The 12006-nt window shown below is 45.2% G+C and overlaps 1 pseudogene; it reads right to left on the reverse strand.

Moving 5' to 3' along the window:
- Positions 1-137: 137 nt before the first annotated feature.
- LOC113010837 (dual specificity protein phosphatase CDC14AB-like) lies at positions 138-10849 on the reverse strand (annotated as a pseudogene).
- Positions 10850-12006: the final 1157 nt, after the last annotated feature.

A 12006-nucleotide genomic window follows, 5' to 3' on the forward strand; every position in this document is an offset into this window, starting at 1 on the left:
GATTCTTAATAATCAGTCACACACTACAAATACAGACTTTCTAACCAGGCCACCATGCTGTCCTCGATAGTGTTTGTGGCTCAGAGTCCACGGTGCCTTTTGGCGTGGGTATTTTGTGGGGATCTCTCGCGCGTCCCATGAGTGAATCAGAGTTTGCTTTTTGGGTCGACCAGTTCATTCAGAGCATGCAGGTTCTCCCCCTCTCGAGGCTCAGGTCATGCACTGTGGTCTGGAGACAAACACTTGAATTTAGCCCCCCATATTAAATCTAATATATACTGGGAAACTACAGTACAGTTGTGTTAGAAAGCTGTACATACTCTGTATCACCCACATGGACTTTGTTACGACTGCTGTCATAATGTTGTCTCATATGCAAATCTGAGTGTGCAGGTCCCTTTCTGTCATTGGTGGATCCAGGCAATTGTCTCTGTGGATTGGCTAACTACCTGGAGACCAGTAGTGTTTTTTTGATATGTGCGACCCGCCCAGGGTGGCATCTTGGTGGGGGCAGCATCATGGCTTCGGACCCCCCCCCCCCAAAAAAAGTCGCTCGCACACATGCTGCTGACTTTGGAGGGCTTCGGGGGAGGGAGGATGGAGCAGTGTGAAGTCTTGGACAGGTTTAACCTGACACAGAAAACAAGAACACATCATATTTGTGTGTGTGTGTGTGATCCAAGAGCAAATACTAACCTTGATCCTTCACAAAAACAAGCACAACGAACAATTTCTCTAAAAATTCTTCTGATGATTTCTACGCTCACTGCAGGAATCAACATCTGCACATACACTCTGTACAAGAGACAAAATACAAATACGCTTCAACGTGTTGGAGGTACCTCGATTTAACTCATGTGGAAGTAGCCCAGTTCTTGGTTGTGTCAGGTTAGCAGTTTAGTGATGTTAGTTTACAGGAGAAGCCGGAAGCACATTGTGAGTTTGATTCGTGGTCGTCCTTCACTTTTGTTTCTTTTTGCCGCAGCTCCCATATCCCCGATTTGTAACTATTTACTTTTTATAAAATGTTTCTTGAACTATGGCAGCATCTTATATATCTTTTATATTTGGGCCGTGGAGAGCAGAGGCAGCAGGCAGGCCAATCGAAACGCAGCTCAGGCTGCAGCTGCAGCAAAATCTTGGGCGTAGGAGGAGCGATTCTGGCAAACCGTCAGGAGGGGGAAGTGGTGCTCTACCAACACGGTGTACAGTAAAGATGGAGGCCTGCTGACTCCAACTGAGGACACTGTCAGGCAGTAGAAGGAATACTCTGACAACCTCCATAATCTTAATCTCACTCATAATTAACTAAAGTATCCAAAAGACAACAACTTCTCTTGTTGCATTTAGGTTCCAGTTTAACCAAAGAACAAAAAAGGATACATGAGCTCAAGCAGGTTATACACAACATTTACACTGCACAGATGAGAACACAGCATGATTTCATTCAGTCCAGTCTGTCTGTTAGACAGCGTGCAAACAAAGCGTGCGTTCTTTGTAGCATTCGACAACAGAGTCACTTATGTACTTTTCTGACATCCACAAAAACATATTGGTGTCTGTTATATCTCCTTGTTAATAGAAACTTTGTTTCCAGCGTTTGAGCTAATTCTCAACGTGTCTCTTGCACTGACCACAATAACCATTTATCAAAAATTTAATTACAGCAATTGGTACCTTGAGCAGGATGACGCTGATCTCGGTGGGTGTTTTCCCTTCAGTGCTCTCAGTTTGTCTCCCTGTGTCAGACTGACTTCTTTGCAGTTATTCTGCACAGACAAAGAAAGAAAGACACAATTAGCAGCATGAAAACACAACATCCATCCGCTTATCCTTTTCAGGGTCGCGGGGGGGGGGGCGCTGGAGCCTATCCCAGCAGTCATAGGGCAAGAGGCAGGGTACACCCTGGACAGGTCGCCAGTCTGTCGCAGGGCCAACACACAGGGACAGACAACCATTCGCACTCACATTCACTCGCACATTCACACCTAGTGAGTGATTATCCAATTAACCTATTCCCACAAGCTGCATGTCTTTGGACAGTGGGAGGAAGCCAGAGTACCTGGAGGGAACCCACACAAACACAGGGAGAACATGCAAACTCCACACAGAAAAACCCCAGCCTGATGGTGGAATTGAACTCAGGACCTTCTTGCTTGCTAACCACCATGCCACCGTGCTGCCCCAGAAAACACAACATTGTGATCATAATTCAGTAGCCTGTTTGAATTCTGCAGTAACCATTAAAAAAGGTCATGTTGATGCTATGAAGTCACACCGCTGACCTCATCCAAGCTATATGACTTGCAGAGCACGGTGTTGATTGACAGGTCATCCATGCTGGAAAGCAGCGAGGACACTGCCTCCTGTTCCCTCCCTGCACAGAGTCAGAGCGGTGAAGCTGCTGTTGCTGCAGCTGCTGCTGCTGACTCAGTCTCTGTTGGACCAGCTGTTTAGACCGATGCACGTCACCCTGAACCCACAAACTGTGCTGCTTCCTGCACACAAACATCAAACACACACCACAAACTAACTGTGATATTATGTTTAGCAGGTATAACATTCAACATCCTGGTTTAGCGTGTAAGTAGACACACAAAGCTAGTAGCCATTAGCAACAGAGCACTACTGTGGCGTAAGGAGGAAGTGTGCGTCCAGAGCTGAGGAGAGAAACCAGCTGCAGCTGAACACTGTGACTGCAGTCTGCAGCAGTAACACAGTTTTCAGGCTTTTTTTTTAAAATTACATTTGATTCATCATCCACCAGTTTCCCACTGCTGCAGTCACCACCACCACCAGCTGCACATGGGCACACTGGGGAATGCCCCACCCTGACCTCCACCTTTTGCTTCTCTTCTAACTTTTACTACATTTCCAGCATGCTCCAACCATGACCTCAGCATGGAGAAACATCTTGCAATAGATGCCACAGCCTAAGGACAGACGGGCCTTGTTTGTCCAGCACATCTCACAGATGCTCGATGAGATTGAGATCTGCCGAAGTTGACACCTCAAACCCTTCCTGATCTACTTGTGCTTTGTGTGAAGACTCAAGCGACACTCGAAGTATTAGTGAACAGCTGTACTCAGTGACCAACGCCTTTTGGGTCATTGCAAAATGTCAAACAGTTTGTGTTTAAATAAAAAAAACTGGAAACAGAAAAAGATCCAAGTGGACCAATCACACCTTTACAGGTAAACGCAATGACCCTGATGAAGGCCACTAACACGTTATTGTTCCCTAATACTCTGTCACTGGAGTCTTCACCTCATCAGAGCTTTGCCTTCTCCGTGCACCTTGGAGGTGAAGTTGCCGTCTGCTTGTGTTTTGTGACAGGGCACATTATCCTAATGAAGTGTTGCAGACGTGTCTGTGTGCACATCATATGGAAAGCATTACTCCTGTACTTTCATGAACGGCACTAAAGGTTAATGATTGTCTCCGACTGAGACCTTTGGAGTCACGGAAATTGGACCACTTGGTTTGAGCGGTCACAGCTGAGGCACAAACTCACTCTTCTAAGAAGTTTTGCTGTGGACCGATGATAGATCCAGGTCTGCAGATTCTGATCCAAACAATCGCCTAGGCTGCAGTAAACCGGAAGTGCTTCATCAGGTAGCAGCCAATCAGAGTCCCCGTGCGGCCTAATCCAGCTGTAAATGGATGAAGTGTTTAAAGAGACAAAGTTAAGATAAAAGAAATAAATGACATCAATTAAACATACATAAACACTTGCAGTCCTACCTTTACAGTGCACTGCCACTGCCCCGTCTGTACATTCACACACATGCAGAAAGCGTCTGACGATGAGGTCAGAGGGCGTGGTCCCATCAAGAAAGAAGAGGTCGTGGTGTTCAAATCCTGCATCTTCAAACCGCCTGCCATCATACAACTTCCTGTTCAGACGAACCACGGTCGTTATGTCATTTTGGCAAAAGTATGAGAAGTATGCATCGGGTGTGTGAAGGGGATAACCTGGAGACAGAATCAACAATAACTGAGTTCCATCATACGTTTCAATCAGTGAGGGTCTGTTTTTAATGCAAGTACTGTCTCTTAATGCAAACGTAAAATAAGATTCAATGACGTAGTGTCAACTGATTTATATTGTAAGGTAAAGACGTTAAATACAGAGAAAACCCCAACAATCGAACGGCCCCAAGCACCTGCTGACAGTGGGAAAGAAAAACTCCCTTTTAACAAGAACCAGGCTAAGGGAGGGGGAGCAATCTGCCACATGTGGTCGGGGTGAGGGGAGGACAACAGGACATGAGATGGACTGGAAGAGAGCCAGAGGTGAATAATAACTACGTGCAAAGTGGTGTAAATACACAAATTAAAAAGAGCTGAGTGATTAAGAAGCATGAGTGCATCATGGGAAACCCCGAGCCACTGCAGGGTTCAGGCTCATCTAATCCAGCCGTATAACAACATGACAACTCACACATGACAGCACTAAGCAGGAAACAATACACGCCATCAGAAGACAGCAGGGTAAGGTTAGCTCTTCTCAACTGTTTCAGGACGTGCAGGCACTGAGGGGCTGCAGAGGCCTTCTGTCAGGCCAAGCAACATGAGCACTGATGTTGTTTGGAGGCATGCTTTTAGCTTTCAGCTTTGAGATTCTGACTCACCGTTTTTTATCTTACCACGAGAATGGGGGCTACTGAACGATCCAGTTCATATCTCCATTTTCAACTCGCTAAAAGCACAAGAAGAAAGGAAAGAAAGACTGTGATATCAAATCAAAATCACTTTTATTGTCACATCGCATGTGCAGGCACACTGGCACAGCACATGCGAGTGAAATTCTTGTGTGCGAGCCCCACAAGCGACAGAGATGTGCAAACACAACAACACAAACCAGCAAATACAAGAATGGCTACATCTGAAACTAATAAATATATGTACAATATATAATAGTATATGCATTTCTGGATGTGTATACTAAATATTATCCTACGTGTGTGTGTGTGTGTGTGTGTGTGTGTGTGTGTGTGTGTGTGTGTGTGTGTGTGTGTGTGTGTACACATTTTACAAATTAAATAGTAAAAAAAAAATAAAATAATAATAATAATAATAAATAAAATATATAAAATATACAGAGTTGAATATGTGCAAAACAAGTGGCATTTATATACAGTGTGGAGTGCATAGTGTTGCAGTTCCAGTAGTGAAGCTGAGGTGTCTATGAAGTGTTCAGCAGTCTGATGGCCTGATGGAAAAAGCTGTCTCTCAGTCTGCTGGTACGGGACCGGATGCTGCAGAACCTCCTTCCTGATGGAAGCAGTCTGAACAGTTTATGGCTGGGGTGACTGGAGTCCTTGATGATCCTCCCCGCTTTCCTCAGGCACCGCTTCCTGTAGATGTCTTGGAGGGAGGGAAGCTCACCTCCAATTATCCGTTCAGAGCACCGCACTACTCGCTGGAGAGCTTTGCAGTTGTAGGCGGTGCTGTTGCCATACCAGGTGGTGATGCATCCAGTGAGGATGCTCTCAATGGCACAGTGATAGAAGGTCCTGAGGATGCGGGGGCTCATGCCGAATCTTTTCAGTCTCCTGAGAAAGAAGAGGCGCTGCTGCGCCTTCTTCACTGTTTTGTTTGTGTGTACTGACCACGTAAGATCCTCAGCCAGATGTACTCCAAGGAAACGGAAGCTGCTCACTCTCTCCACAGCAGCGCCGTTGATGGTGATGGGGGTGTGTACTTCTCTGCACCTCCGGAAGTCCACTATCAACTCCTTTGTCTTTGCGACGTTGAGGGTGAGATGGTTGTCTTGACACCAGTGGGTCAGGGCGCTGACCTCCTCCCTGTAAGCCGTCTCATCACTGTTGGTGATAAGACCCACCACTGTAGTGTCGTCCGCAAACTTCACAATGATGTTGGAGCTGTTAGTGGCTGTGCAGTTGTAGGTGTAGAGTGAGTACAGGAGAGGGCTCAGTACACACCCCTGTGGAGCACCAGTGTTCAGTGTGATGGGGGATGAGGTGATGCTGCCCAGTCTGACCACCTGGCGTCTGTCAGACAGGAAGCTAAGGATCCAGCTGCAGAGGGAGCTGCTCAGTCCTAGATCCTGCAGTTTCCTGTCCAGCTTCGAGGGAACGATGGTATTGAATGCTGAGCTGTAATCTACAAACAGCATTCTCACATACGTGTCTCTCTTCTCCAGGTGTGACAGGGCAGTATGTAGTGTCAGGGCTATGGCATCATCAGTGGACCTGTTGTGGCGGTATGCAAACTGTAGAGGGTCCAGTGAGTCGGGTAGTGCAGAGCGGATGAAGTCCCTGACCAGCTTCTCGAAGCATTTGCTCACGATGGGGGTCAGGGCTACAGGTCGCCAGTCGTTCAATGAGGAGATGGTGGAGGATTTGGGTACAGGGACGATGGTGGCCATTTTGAAGCAGGCTGGGACTACAGACAGAGAGAGGGAAAGGTTGAAGATGTGTGTGAACACTCCAGCCAGCTGAGCCGCGCATGACCTGAGGACGCGGCTGGGAATCCCGTCCGGACCAGTAGCTTTGCGCGCGTTCACCTTCCTGAAGCACTTCCGCACATCCTCCTCAGACACAGTGTGTGCACTGACGTCATCCGCGGTGCGCACACTGTCCGGTCTCATGGTGTTCGCTGTGTCGAATCTAGCGTAGAATACGTTTAGATCCTCACACAGAGAGGCCGTGGTCTGCGGTGTGCTGGTTTTCCCTCTAAAGTCTGCGATCGTGTTTAGTCCCTGCCACATACTCCGAGGGTTGTCAAACTGTTGCTCCACCCTGTCCCTGTACTCACGTTTGGCTGCTTTGATCGTCTTCCGGAGTTGGTAATGTGCGTGTTTGTAGTCTGATGTGTTCGCGGAGGCAAAGGCGGTGTTCCGTGCCGCCAGTGCCGCGCGAACATCTCCGTTAATCCAGGGTTTTTGATTTGGGAAGGATTTAACTGTTCTGGATGGGACGACATCTTCCACGCATTTCCTGATAAATCCACAGACTGAGTCTGTGTATTCATCAATGTCTTTTGCGGCTACGTGAAACATTTCCCAGTCCACGTGATCAAAACAGTCCCGCAGCGCAGACTCCGATTGGTCCGTCCAACAGTGCACCGCCCTCCGGGTTGGAGCTTCCTGTTTCAGCTTCTGCCTGTAGGCGGGCAGGAGCAGGATGGAGCAGTGATCTGATTGGCCGAATGGGGCGCGGGGGAGGGCTTCCGTACGCATCCCGGAAAGAGGTGTAACAGTGGTCCAGAAGCCGGTCTCCACGTGTATTAAAGGGAATGTGTTGATGGAGTTTTGGTGAGACTTTCTTCAGGTTTCCCTTATCAAAGTCTCCAGCTGTGATAAACGCTGCCTCTGGGTGTGCGGTTTCCTCACTGCTGATCGCGCTGTACAGTTCCCTGAGTGCTCGGTCAGTAACGGCTTGTGGGGGGATGTAAACAGCCGTAATAATCACTGCTGTAAATTCCCTCGGTAGCCAAAATGGCCGGCACTTAATCATCAGGTACTCCAGGTCCGGTGAGCAGAAGGATTTGACCGGGTGCACGTTCGCATAATCACACCAGCTGTTGTTGATCATGTGATAGAGGTTAGTGACATATACGTTAAAAATATTGGCTCCAGAACACCTTAATTATACCACCACTGCAATAATGAACACATACGGTCTGTTTTGGGGGGCTTTTACCTTTCACTCTGCAGTCTGTTACCTCATAATGTTCATATTCTTCTGCACTGAACCTTTCAAAATCCAGGAAACCATGTTGTAATGCCTGCAGAGGAAAAGAGCATAAACAGATTTCCACAACAAAAGCACTCAGAGCATACAACTCTGCAGTGGTTTCACAGATTCAGTTCAATTCAGTTTTTTTAGCACCAAATCACAACAAAGGTCACCTCAGGGCAGTTAATATTGTACAGTAAAGACCCTACAGTTATACAGAGGAAACACAATCAGACCACCCCCTATGAGCAGGCACACTGGTGACAGTGGGCAGAAACGGCCCTAACCAATCTGGCGCCCTAGGCAAGATTTTAGGTGGCGCCCCCCTACATCAGCAGTGTAGTGTAATGTTGTAACAAATAATATTTCTATTAAATAATCTTTACTTTGCATTTTAATTAACGTGGGATTATTTTTTGTATTTAGAAATAATAGTACCAACTTTTTTTTTTTCAACATTTGTGGCACTGGCGTGGCGCCCCCTGATGGACGGCGCCCTTAGCATTTGCCTATACGGCCTATGCCACGGGCCGGCCCTGACAGTGGGAAGGACAAACTCGTTTTTAACAGAAACACATGTGTCACCAGAACCAGGCTCAGGGAGGGGCGGCAATCTGACTGACTGCTGAGGGGCTGAGGGGACGGAGACAGGACCAAAGACACACTGTGAAGACAGTGTGAGATTAATAACAAGTATGATTCAGCGCAGAGAAGTGAGTGAAGAAGAAACACAAAGAGCATCATGGGAATCCCCCGGCAGCCTACATCTATTGCAGCACAACTAAGGGAGGATTCAGGGTCACCTGGTCCAGCCCTAACTATATGCTTTAGCAAAAAGGAAAGTTTTAAGCCTAATCTTAAAAGTAGAGATAGTGTCTGTCTCCCGAATCCAAACTGGAAGCTGGTTCCACAGAATAGGGGCCTGAAAACTGAAGGCTCTGCCTCCCATTCTACTTTTAAATATTCTAGGAACAACAAGTAGGTCTGCAGTGCGAGAGCGACGGGCTCTAATAGGGTGATATGGTACTACAAGGTCATTAAGATAAGAAGGGACCTGATTATTTAAGACCTTGTATGTGAGGAGCAGGATTTTGAATTCTGGACTTAACAGGAAGCCAATGAAGGGAAGCCAAAACAGGAGAAATATGCTCTCTCTTTCTAGTCCCTGTCAGCACTCTTGCTGCAGCATTTTGGATTAGCTGAAGGCTTTTCAGTGAGTTTTTTGGACATCCTGATAATAATGAATTACAGTAGTCCAGCCTGGAAGTAATAAATGCATGAACTAGTTTTTCAGCGTCACTCTGAGACAGGATATTTCTAACTTTAGAGATGTTGCGCAAATGGAAGAAAGCAGTCTTACATATTTGTTTAATATGTGCGTTGAAGGACATGTCCTGGTCAAAAATGACTCGAAGGTTCCTCACAGCGTTACTGGAGGCCAAGGTAATGCCATCCAGAGTAGGAATCTGGTTAGATACCATATTTCTAAGATTTTCAGGGCCGAGTACAATAACCTCAGTTTTATCTGAATTAAGAAGCAGAAAGTTAGCGGCCATCCAGGTCTTTACGTCTTTAAGACATTCCTGCAGTTTAACTCATTGGTGTGTGTTATCTGGCTTCATGGACAGATAGAGCTGGGTGTCATCTGCATAGCAGTGAAAATGTATGCTATGTCTTCTAATGATGCTGCCTAAGGGAAGCATGTATAATGTAAACAGAATTGGTCCTAGCACTGAACCCTGTGGAACTCCATAATTAACCTCAGTGTGTGAAGAGGATTCTCCATTTACATGTACAAATTGGAGTCTATTAGATAGATATGATACAAACCACTGCAGCACAGTACCTGTAATACCTACAGCATGTTCTAATCGCTCTAATGGGAATACAAGAGAAGGGAATACAGTAATAGTAGTGTAGTTATAAACAAAAGCTTTTACAATAGGATAGGGTTCAGATCATATCTGTTCACATATGGTCTCAGACTTGTTTGCACTGTAAATAAACATAAACCATCACTAAGAGTGTAAAAACTAAGCAGCACCTGTTTAGCTGAGCTGAGCTCAGGACTGGGAATGGGGGGAAACGCGTTCTTAGCTCAGTCTAGATGAATGAAATCAACCCACTGGCACCGCTAAAGCTCACTAAGAGCTCATAAACTGTTAACAATTCATTCAAATTTCTGAATTCAGTTTTATTTATATAGTGCCAAATCACAACAGCAGTAAAAACCCTACAATAATACGGGAAAATGTTCCCATCCCAAACTTAAAAGTGTGGCTTTGATGAGGTTTCCTGACTTCCTGGAACGTTCATGCCAAGGTCGCCAAATAATTTCCAGCTAGGTGGAGTTTCTTCTTGTTACCCCTGCTTCCAGTCTTTATGCTAAGCTAAGCTAAGCTAGATTTAACAGACAGAGAAGAATAGTGTCTCAGTAAATGTAATGACAACAGCCCCAGCATGAAGTGCTGTTTCATAGAAAGCAGCAGCCTGTACCTAAACGGCATGTAGCCTGTGTTGTTTCCTGCAATCAGAGTCATGTAGGCACCTTCTGGGCTTCTCTTCAAATACATCACCTACAGGGCAGAGGTTAAAATACGTAACTAATAATGGACAGACAGACGGGCAATCAGATGATGTGATGGACAAATGAAATGATATTTACAGCATAGGCACCAATGAGAACCGCAGCATTGGCTCTCTTCTTCTGGTCATAGCTGGTGTAGTGAACCAGTCTCTTTCTAGACATTGTGAAAGACTATAATGATAATCAGTGAAAACAGCACATGTGCATTAATACATTTAAAATAGGCGTCTACTGTCAGAGGAGTGCACACACACCATCAGAGCAAAGACCTTTCAAAATAAGAGTGTAACGCATTTTCTAAATGATATCTATACAGCATACAAAGCCCTGAGTCTGAAGTACAGACTTTCATCTGCATTACCTTCAGCTTCTTGTTGAGTTTCCAGCAGTATCTGTACAGCGTGGCCAGGTTGAGGGGCCCAAAGTCTGCATAAAAAGTGCAACACACAGTGAGAGAGATGTCAAATAGGAGCTTTCAACAATTACAACACAAAAACAACACACACACAAATCAGCCACAAAACTAAACCCACTGACAGGTGAAGTCAGTGACATTGTTCATCTGGTTATAATAAAATGCTCTGTTAGAAAACCTTGGGACATTTATCTGGATGTTTCCACCCACACAATGCAGACATGGAGTCAGGTTAAAAAGACATCTGTGAAAACATTACTGATAAGCTTTATGTAATATTACGTTAAAGCAAATGTAAAGTCATAACTGAGACAAGAATGTTTCAATCTGACCACAAACTTTTGAGCAGTACTGTGTATTGTGTACATGTGTCTGACTTTATCTGATCCGGATTATTTTAGTTGTGTCTATCATCAAAAACTGAGTTGAAGTGTTTAAGGTCTGATGGGAAACTCTCCCTAACAAGTCCACTTTATGGCTGCGTGCTCATTTTGTCCTATTACTGGCTCATACCTCACCTTTACGTCTTTACCTCACAAAATAAAGCACCCTGAGGTGACTGTTGTTGTGATTTGGCGCTATATATATTTGCTACCTTTTGTACTATCATTAAGACAGTCTTCTGCCTTTTGCATTGTCTTGGGGTAAACTTGCTGCGACTTCCACTCCTGGGAAGTGTGGCAACTGCCTTGAAGGTTTTTCATTTATGAATAATCTTTCTCGCTGTAGGATGATGGACTTCAAATTGTTTGAAAATGGTCTTAAACCTCTTCCCAAAGTAATGGGCAGCAACAGTTGCTGCTGATGTCTTTCCTTCTTGGCATTGTGTTAACATGCACTTGAATTATGCAGACCAGCAAACTACCCAAATTTCTACTTTGATAGAGGAGCTCACACTTGTCGATAATCAATGAATCTAATATATATGAATGGATGCCAGATGGCTTCCCCTTTTTGAGCCTAGTTCTACACTTCGCACTGTTGCCATGTACTTGTTCTATGGGTGTTGGCTGATTGTTGAGGTCTTCTCTCTATTATTGTAGGGTCATTACCTTACAATATAAAGTGCCTTGAGTCAGCTATTGTGATTTGGAGCACAAAACCTGTGGCTATAGAAGTGGTTAGAACACCAGTATTCAATTATTTGGATGGATGAGTAAATACTTTTGGAAATACAGGGTATATAAATAAACTTAAATTAAAGTCAGGGGCAAGCAACCTGCTCCATGATCCTCGAGACTCTAGTTTATTTCTGCTTCTGTTTTATTGTTTGAGAAAGAAGTTTCAGAAAAAGTAG

This window comes from Astatotilapia calliptera, chromosome 18, assembly GCF_900246225.1.
Source record: "Astatotilapia calliptera chromosome 18, fAstCal1.2, whole genome shotgun sequence".
NCBI lineage: Eukaryota > Metazoa > Chordata > Actinopteri > Cichliformes > Cichlidae > Astatotilapia > Astatotilapia calliptera.